Raw genomic sequence first — 10,354 nt, 5'->3', positions numbered from 1 at the left:
TATGAGTAACCTGTGTCTATTCTCAAGCAGAATTTAGACCAAAGCAAACTACAGAACATTCTCCATGCTCATAGTTACTGGAATTATTCATTGACTTCAATCAGGCAGCTATGAGGGGGAAAAAAAGCAAAAACAAAACCCAATTTTCTTTAAAAGAATATTTAGACAAAATATGCTTATATTAGAATTAAAAGGTTCTTGTCTGGTCTGGTTATTTTCTCTTAGGTACACCTACTACCAAAAATATTTTTAAAAAAGAAAATCTACTATGATAGTTTATGATTTTAAATATGTCATATGGATATCAATTGCCTATTCATTAAATAGTGGAAAATCAATTAATTTATTCTGTATATAAATATATTTCTTCAATAAAGTCCAACTGATGCCTTAGTAGTGCAAGTGATCCTGAGTCCTGCAAGGCTATGCCAGTAAGTTTGGACAAGGCTTGTTGACAGAGTTTACCTGTTCTGATGACTGCCAGACTAAGCACGTTTGGAAAGGCTCATTAGTAGAAGGAAGCCACCAGCAGACAAAATTACTTTGGCCATAGCAATTAAAAAACATACTATTTACTATGACATAAAGTTGGATTTCAGTTTGAATCAATTGTAGGCCTGTTCATATCAATGATTTAATCAATATTTAAGTACCGATGAATGTACATATTACATCCCTTACCTTTTTTGTTAAATGTATGTATTCCCACATTTCTTAAAAATAATTTTTAACAAAATAGTATAAAATTTTAAAAGGTTGAAAAAATATGGAGACCTGACCCAATAAGTGATGTTTACTTTACCTCACTGGTATCAAATTTAGCTGGCTCCCTTTGAGCAATATGACACCAAAGTTTTTGCTTTTCAAGGATGAAGGCCTCGTATCTCATGTTGCTTTTGATTTCTCATCTCTTCTTTGCTTCAAAACCTCATGCAAGTGTAATCTTTTTTTAAGCCTCCTGTGAAGTTTTTGTATCTTTTTTTTAGCTTTTGTAAATTTGCAGCAAGGAACAGTTTTGACAATTTTTACCCCAAGCTCCTGAGTAACTAACCTACTACTTAGTTCTTCAGCCTTCTCAATATCCCCTTCAGCCACAAATTTGCTGATGTACACTTCAAGGCCTGACTTCAAAAGAACTCTGTTACTTGTGAAGGGTTCACACTTTCATTTGTTCCAAAGTATTGAGTAAGGTCCTTCTACAGTGCTTCATTTGAAGATTGTTGACTGCCAGATCCTTCTTTATTCTTCAGTTTACCTTTTCTGGGATGTTTCTTTTGCTCCTCTTACTTGTAAAAATTGTTAACATTTTCAGTTCAAAATGTCTTTTAAGTAACTCTTGAAACTTATCCCACATATTTAGGGGGACTCCAGATAGACACTCTTCATTGGGATTTTTTGCATTTGTCTCTGCCCCATTTTTAGGGCCATCATTACTGAAAAAAGAAAACCTGACTTCTTCAATCACACCATCTCCCTTACCTTCCTTTGAACTAAGTTCCATGACTTTCAATGTAATCTCATCCTCAGAACTCAATTCAATATCACTCATTCATCACAGCAGGTAACCATCTACTCCACATCTTCCTTTACCAAATGTCTTGTGTAATCTGGTGGTCATTTCTGAACTCTTGGTTTTTAAAGACAGTACTATGAAGGCAGAGGGCAACTAATGGAATTAGTTGTGAAAGGGGCAGTATTAATGGGAACACAGATATGGCTATAGGTAAGAAGCATGATATTCTAACCAGAGGTTTTGACACAAAATGTATTTAATTCCACTGAGATCAGGGATAAAAAAGAAGAAAATGAACAGGAATGAAGATGAGAAGTGGAAACCTGACTCAGTGGTCCAAAAAAGAATCTAAGGATTACCCTATTACCAACTGTGGGAAGAGATTTCCTATATAAAGGATTGTAAAGTGAATGTGTTTTAATCACTAGGGAACTTGGGAAGGTACAAGACAAGTTTAAAGGAAGTCTTGATTAGTCACTACAACAATGGCTGTTGAGGATGTTGTCCACTGAGGCCCAATCATAAAACCTCTTGATCAAAGAAAATCAAAACTGGCTCACAGTGCTCATGGATGATTTATTTTTTCAAAAACTTTTAAACCACTTAGAAACCCTAGATAGGGATGGTCCTTCTGCTAAAATACAGAGTTGTACATATTTGGCCCAATAAAGATGAGTTCACATTGCAGCTGGTCTCCTATGGGAGATAAGCAAAGAAGCGAGAGCATTGAAATTCCTAAAATTTATGATGCTATATCTATGCTGCTCTACCACAGCCCCCTATTTTTCTGAGAGCTGGCTTGTATTTGTAGCAAGTAGATCCTGTTTTCTAGACAGAATGCTATCTGAGTAGTATCAGGCTTTAGATATGAGACTTCCTTGTTACAATGCCATGCAGGAGTGGGCAGACAAACTAGTGAAATTTGAGCATGAGATCAGAATATTCATAGCAGTTATCAGGATAAATAGGAACTCTGAGGATACTGGAATGAGGTAAGGTACTGTACTGGTAGTGGAATGGGAAAATCTTTCCTATCCATTAATAGGCCTATGTGACCTGCTGTGAGCCTGAGTAACATGGAAGCCCGAGTCACATGAGGCAGAGTCACATGGAGCCTGTGGTGAGAGGAGCTCGCCTAATGGGTGGAGCAGGAAGTGTGTGTGAGGCAGAGCTGGGAGCAAGAGAGGGCAGAGCAGCTAGCATGAGTGAGAGAGGGAAATTTTGCCTAAGGGAGCTTGTTTGTGGGGAAGCCTGACGGAGGGAAGGCTTGGGGATGGTGAAGCTCCTGGCATTGGTAATGTGTATAAACTTTGTTACTGTGATAGATTTGGCTTTCTGGTGTTTGAATAAATGTCTTGGTTTCATCTTTGAGGAAGAGGGTCTGTTATATTTTGCGATTCAAACCTGGAAATATGCCAGCACATTCATAGGAGCTACTGTGGGTATCACATTGGCAATATAGGTGCCTACTACCCCTCTTAGGTAGAAAAGAGTAATAACACAAAATTAGGTATTTAGACAGTAATTGTTGGGGACTTCAAGTTCTTTTTTTCAGATTTCAAAAAATCTAACATAATTATAAATAAGAACTTAAAAATCTGAAAATAATTGTATACAATGCTATGCTTAAAGTTCATTTATTAAAATGTTATATAATAAATAAAGGACATTTTAACTTCTATAATTATTGAATAGGAATCAAAATACATTATATTATATATATTATATATGGAATATCAAAGCAATTTTAAAAATTTTGATTATGTCCTGGAGTATAACATTAATAAAACAGCAATATAGAAATATTGAACATCCTTTATTAGCTAGACTATAATATAAATTAAAATCAACCACAGAAATATTAAGGACTCCAACACAAATGGAGATTAAATAATGTAATTCTAAACAATGGGTAGATCAAAGAAAAATGATAGAGACAAATTATTATATAAAGAAAATTTGACCATGAGGAAAAAAATTGTGGAAAAGTAGTCACCAGAGGAACTGTATGTGTCTAAATTATATCAATAAAAGAGAAGACAAATTAGTTGAACACACATAATAACAAACCAGAAAATAATCATCTCTAAGCAAACACAAAAGCAGGGAACCTAAAAATTAATAAAATTAAAAAGAAAAAATCCTGAAATAATAAATGAAACACCTTTTAAAAATAAAAATAAGCAATTAGCTAATTTGATCAAGAGAAACAAGATTGTTTGGTTGTTGTATTTCATACGCAAAAAAGACCAAAATGATATCTCTATGTTGGGGTGAAGGCACAATACAGCTGACTGTGGTTGATCAGACCAATATGATCTAAGAAGGTTCTATCACAGATCAGGCACAAATAATCCATATGAACAATTGGAGTGGAGATATCTCTAAATTTGTGCATCTCACATTTCTTTTGAGTTACTGCAATTCTGTTTCACTCATGGAGCACAGCTCCTTCTTTGATGCAGGCAGATCATGCTAGCAGTCCTGTGCCAGTGTCTCCCATGCCTCACAATCAGTTCCAAAATTCTTGAGAGACCTTGAGAGTGTCTTTATATCAATTCTTCTGAGCCCCATGTGAGAACTTGCCTTCTCTGAGTTCTCCATAAAATAATCTTTTAGGTAAATGTACATTTGGTGTTTGAACAATGTGGCCAGTCCGTCGAAGTTGTGCTCTCTGTAGTAGAGGTTGAATGCTTTCAGTTTGAGAAAGAACCTCAGTGTCTGGTACCTTATCCTGCTAGGTGATCTTAAGAGCCTTCCTAAGACATTTCAGTTGGAAGCAATTCAGTTTCCTCGCATGGTGCTTGTAGACTGCATACAACAATGGAGTTGGCACAACAGCTCTGTAGACCTTCAGTATGATATGGTATGCAGCCTAATACCTCTTCTTTCCCACATATTCCTTCAGAGCCTCCCAAGCACTGAGCTAGCTCTGGTAATGTGTGCATCAACTTCATCGTCTATGTGTATATCCCTGGAAATTATACTGCCAAGGTAAGTGAACTTATCCACAGCACTCAAAACTTCTCCATTTGCTGTAACAAATGGTTCCACTTGTGGAATGCTGACTGGTAGAGAACTATTTTCTTGGTGTTAATTGTCAAGCCAAAATCAGTACAATTGGCAGAGAATCAATCCATACTGTTACATCTCAGCCTCAGAGATTGCACTGAGTGCACAATCATCCGAAAACATAAAGTTGTGTACCAACTGTCCTTCCAATTTAGTCTTGGCTTTTAGCCTTCTTAAGTTAAATCATTTACCATCAGTATGGTAGCAGACTTTGGTGTTGTGTTTGCCCTTGTTGAAGGCATCCAACACATTGCTGAAAATCTTACGCTGAAAAGCATGGAAGCAAGCACACAGCTTTATTTCACTGCATTGGTGCCTGGGAAAGCACGAGAGCATCTTCCATTATCCAGAACTCAGACATGCATAATATCATGAAACTGGCATACAATATTGATGAACTTTTCCAGGTGAAAAAATTTTGCCATGATCTTCCAGATTGACAAATATTGTGTACAGACCTCTGTTCTGCTCCTGGCATTTCCCTTGGAATTGTTGGGCAGCAAACACCATATTGACCATTCCTTGGCCTTTCTAAAGCCACACTGGCATCTTAGATAGATGTCCATCTTCTAGGTGAAGGATCAGCCTATAAAGGAGAACTCTGGGAAGAATCTTGCTGCCAATGAGTAAGAGAGAGGCACCCCTCTCCCCTCATAATTGTCACAGGACAACCTATTTCCTTTTCATTTTCCAAGAGAAAAAAAAAGATAAAATTAAATTCCCAAATAAAAAGGCAAATAAATAGAGAAGTAAAGACAATTATCAAATGTATTATATGCAGTTATATGCCCACTGAACCAGAAACTAAAAAGAAAATTATTTACAAAATTATAAAATGCCTAGTTTAACAGAATAACACACACACACACACACACACACACACACGCAACACACATTCTGTTTACTCCAAATAGATAATCCAAATGAATTGATTTAAAAAAAAAAAGAATCATACATTATACATGAATTCTGGCAGGGGTAGGGGAGAAGGAGGAATAGTTAAAGACTCAAATATAATTCTTTAGAAACTTATTTTATCTCTTCCAGACTGTAACAACAGTGTGGCTAGCAGCTGTTGTGGGGGTGTAAGACCCAACGAGACCAGCAACAAGAGCTGCCAGCACAGGTTCTTTGATCTGCTTTTCTAAGGAAAGCAATATTAAGGGGTTAACAATCTCACTTTAATTAAACATACATATATCATTCACTTAGTTCAGGGGGAAAAGCCAGCACCTTGAACTTCAGAGCAAATACAAATAGAAATTACAAATGGAGATAATATCAACAGAGCAAATAACACAAACCAATCTATCCAGAGACCCAGAGAAGCATCAACATCTGGATTTCTTCAAAGCTGGGGGGGGGAGCTCCAGAGGCTACCCAGAGTACCCACACCAACACTTTCAGTGAGTAAGAGACCCAAGGCATAAAGGCCAACCCCTGAGTTTATATACCCTGTTCAGGGTAAAAGGGCATTACAACATGCAACTCAGACCCATGTGACCTAAAAGCTTCTGGCATCACAAACATGGGACTCAAACTCATGTAAACTAGGCTTTCTTACCCTCGAGGTAAGTAGGTCATCAAAGACTCCTGATTTAATCAAAGAAACAAAGGCCTGAATCATAAAGGGCACTTGATAAGTGCTCCAAAGGAGAAAAAAGCAAAAAAGTCCCATCTTATACTGATACATGGACATACACAGTTAACAAAAGAATGACTGAGTTAAACATAGGACCTTTGTTTTAGGGAAGACCTTGGAGTCATTACAAGTTCTGTTTAATTCTTGCAAGGCAATCCATCTTGCTCTCCCATTCAATTATCAGTCCAGTTCATTTTCTGTTCACAGGGGTTATCCCACTTATTTGTACTTACAGTAATAGCCTTTGGTTCTCAAAGGCTATGCCAAAGGAGTAAAGTAAATTTATGATGAAGGAGTAAATTTAGTCCCTTATAAAGTTTTTGTGTACTATCCCAGCAAATAGATAGGGGCTTTTTGATGATCAGTTTATTTAAGTAAGAACACATTTATCATGAATAGGCTAACCATTTTGTGATGCATTTTTACCCGTGTGTAGTAGCAATTAGATTTAAAGATCTTTCCCACCCATTAATAGACCATGTCACCTGCTTATGTCACAGGAAGCCTAAGTTACAGGTTGGGAGGATCTTCCTGACAGGAAAAGCAAGTTATGTCACAAAAAAATGCTGAGAGAGATGTTATTAGCTGCTAATGGCCACCCTTGTGATTGTTAGAACTGAACGGGCTGACTTGGCTGTACTGTGAGTTTGTTTTGGGGAAGACCCCAGCAGGCGGTCAGAGAAGTTTTGGGATGGCGAGGCTCCAGGCTGTGATATTGTGTGTGGAATGTTTTACTGCTGTGGTAGACTGGATAAATGGCTTGTGGGCTATGGTTCTCTGATGTCTGAATAAATGGTTTACTTCTTCTACCTTCTATGTGGAGAGTCTCGTATACTTTGTGATATAGAACCACATAGGCATTTTGACAATTATCATCTACATTGTTATTACTGTCTTACTGTTTCACTGTGGAAACCTGATTTCTTTAAATAAGATATTGATGTTCCCTCTCACCCAAAAAGGAAAATGGATGAGAAGGCGGATATTGATATTTTATTGATAATTCTTGATAATTACATCATATAAAACTTTAACCAAGGTTAAACAATTAACATTCTAAAGAATCCAAAAAGGACAGAAGGTACCTTGACCTACTGGCAAAGTAGAAAAAAAGGACATGCAAGGGTCATTTTTATGTTAATAGAGGATGTAGGGGGCAGCTAGGTGGTGCAGTGAGTAAAGCACTGGCCCTGGAGTTAGGAGGACCTAAATTCAAATCCAATCTCAGACACTTGACACAGTTACTAGGTGTGTGACCTTGGGCAAGTCACTTAACCCCAATTGCCCTGACTTCCCCCTCCAAAAGAAAAAAGTATATATATGTGTACATATATATGTATGTGTGTGTTTATGTATGTATGTACACACATGTGCATGTGTGTATATACATATATACATGTGTCTGTATATATATAATACATATGCATACATATGTAAAATATCTTACAGAGGCGTGTGGAAATCATAATTAGCATTGCCTCATAAAACAATGAGAAGCAATTGAGAAAAAGAAAGTTTCATGAGAGACCCAACTAAACAAATCATTCCAATGGTATTTAAGGATAAAACTGCACAAAAGTTCAAAAAATGATGAAATTATAAAGGATGGTAAAATACTTCTGTAACACAATTTTCTCCATGAGTGACAGTAAAATCTACACATTTAGATTCTAATGTCACAGTGCTGAATATGCGACATAATAAAGTAGAAATGGCACCAAATAAATTAGGAAAAGAAGTATATCCTGACTTAACCAAGTATACACAGTGAAGGTCCATGCTGGAGGCTACATAATTTTGAAGGCATTGAGGAATTGATTCTCAAAAAGAGAGGAGGATACAAAAAGCTTGGAAAAATCTTGGAGTTTTCAATAACCAAAAAAAGCTGGTCAGGATAATATTAATAATTTATTGACCCATATGACTATTGTCCTGCCACTAGAAAAATTCTATGAGGATAATCTTCACCAATAAGGCATTAATGATGAAAGTATAAGAAGAAGCTAGTCAGTTACAAAGTTGTGAATTGGTCCATACTTTCTAGAAATCAATTTGGAATTATATGAAGAAGCCACCCAACTATTCCTACACTTTTGTCTAGTTATCCCACTTCAATACTCTAGTTTTCCAATAGATTCCTGATCCCATCAATGTGGGTATTCCTTCTAATAATGCCAATTGCTGCCCATTCATGCCTACCCCTTTTGAATAACTTCATGTTCTCCTACAAATTTACCACCAGTGAGTCTTCCCAACATGGTAGAGAATTTCCATTCACAGCGATATTCTTCCAGTGTTGTAGTAATGCTATGAAACATGAATCAATAGTCTCCAGAGAATCAAAAGTGAATGTCAGCCAGAGGACCTTTTGTTTGTTTAGTCATATTACTTGTTGACTACATGTGGTAGCAATTTAGATTTGAAGATCTTTCCCACCCATTAATAGGCCATGTGACCTGCTCACATCACAGGAAGCCTAAGTCACATGTGGTAGGAGGAGCTTCCTGACAGGAAAAGGAAGTTTTATATATATATATATATGGAGAGAGAGAGAGAGAGAGAGAGAGAGAGAGAGAGAGAGAGAGAGAGAGAGAGAGAGGGAGAGAGTGTGTAGTTATGGCTGCTAATGGCTGCCATAACTGTGATAGAGCTGACTTAGCTGTACTGTGAGTTTGTCTTTGGGAAGACCCCAGCAGGGCGTCAGAGAGGTCAGAGAGGTTTTGGGATGGTGAGGCTCCATGTTGTGATATTGTGTATTGAATGTTTTACTGTTGTGATAAACTGGATAAATGATTTGTGGGATATGCTTCTCTGGTGTCTGAATGAATGGTTCACTTCTACCTTCTATGTGGAGAGTCTCATATAATTTGCAATGCAGAACCACATAGGCATTTTGACAATTGTCACCTACATCATTATTATTGCCTTACTGATACACTACAAAAAAACAAACAAAAAAAACCCATTGATTTAATTGAATAAAATTCTTCCTTCAAACCTTAAAACAACATGTAACAGAGACAAATGTGTTCAATAACCTTCTGTAATATTAAACAAGGCATAAAGCACAATGATATACATTCACCACTGTTATGAATGTGCTCCAGTATAGAGTCCAAAAAGAAGAGGTACTCTCAGTAGATGAGGACCCCCAACTGTCTTTTTTGGTAGCAAAACCAAATTGAATGATCATCAACTGAGAAGTGGGTGAACAAATTGTGGGATATCAATATGGTGGAAACTTATTGTTCTGTATGATCTAGAAAATATAAGCAATTCAAAGAACAAAGCCCTACTTATTAATTTCAGAGCACCCACCCCCAAATCTGGTGATTAAATACATAACTAACTACATGAGGATAAATGAAAACAACCCTAAACAGCATCAGAATTCAGATTGTATGCAATGTCTGATCTTGGTTCTGGAGAACTGATGATGAAAAAACTCATCCTAATTACAGACATGGTAAATCACTAGGGTGGATTATTTTATACCTGTAACTATTACTGTAAAGAATACAGTATTTCTTAACCACTTTCCTATTTTTTTCCAATGGTTTACCCTATTTGGTGCTCCTTCAATTCTTTGTTATTAAATCCAGTAGAAAGCCTCCATTAGTTACTCATAATACCTGCCTTTAATGTCTGCTAACCTTTTAACAAAGAGGGTATGCCTAAGTCTTTCAGCTGCCAGTAGCCAAGAGAAACAGTCACAGTCAGTGAAAGTAGAGTAAAGGCCAAGACCACACCCAAGAGCCGGGACACCCTGAGAATCTGCCAAACTCCAGATCCTGAATCTGTACCTCAGGGTACTTAGAAAACCTTAAGGTTTCTAAGGAGTTCAGCTCAGGACTTCCTGCCTTCAGCATAATAAGTCTTGTTATAGGTTGGTCCTTCTCCTCCAGGCTGTTCCTCCAAACCAAGTGCCCTTGTGAATCTTGAAGCCATTAATATTTTCTATAAACTTTAAATTGCCAGGGACATACCAACGGTGACAACACTTGGAATATGAACCACATGGAATGATTTTCTCTTGAATCTCTGAATAATGCAATAAATGTACCTTGATAATTCAGTGAATACATCTTAGGTAGTAAATAACAGTGTTGACAGTCACTCCCAATGTT

At 37.0% G+C, this 10,354-nt stretch overlaps 1 pseudogene; it reads right to left on the bottom strand.

Annotated features, from left to right (window-relative positions):
• Nucleotides 1–793: 793 nt before the first annotated feature.
• On the bottom strand, nt 794–1,580 carry LOC118839985 (annotated as a pseudogene).
• Between the last annotated feature and the right edge of the window lie 8,774 nt (nt 1,581–10,354).

The sequence above is a fragment of the Trichosurus vulpecula genome, chromosome 1 (assembly GCF_011100635.1).
Source record: "Trichosurus vulpecula isolate mTriVul1 chromosome 1, mTriVul1.pri, whole genome shotgun sequence".
Taxonomy (NCBI): domain Eukaryota; kingdom Metazoa; phylum Chordata; class Mammalia; order Diprotodontia; family Phalangeridae; genus Trichosurus; species Trichosurus vulpecula.
This window is presented reverse-complemented; position numbering and strand designations above follow the sequence as displayed.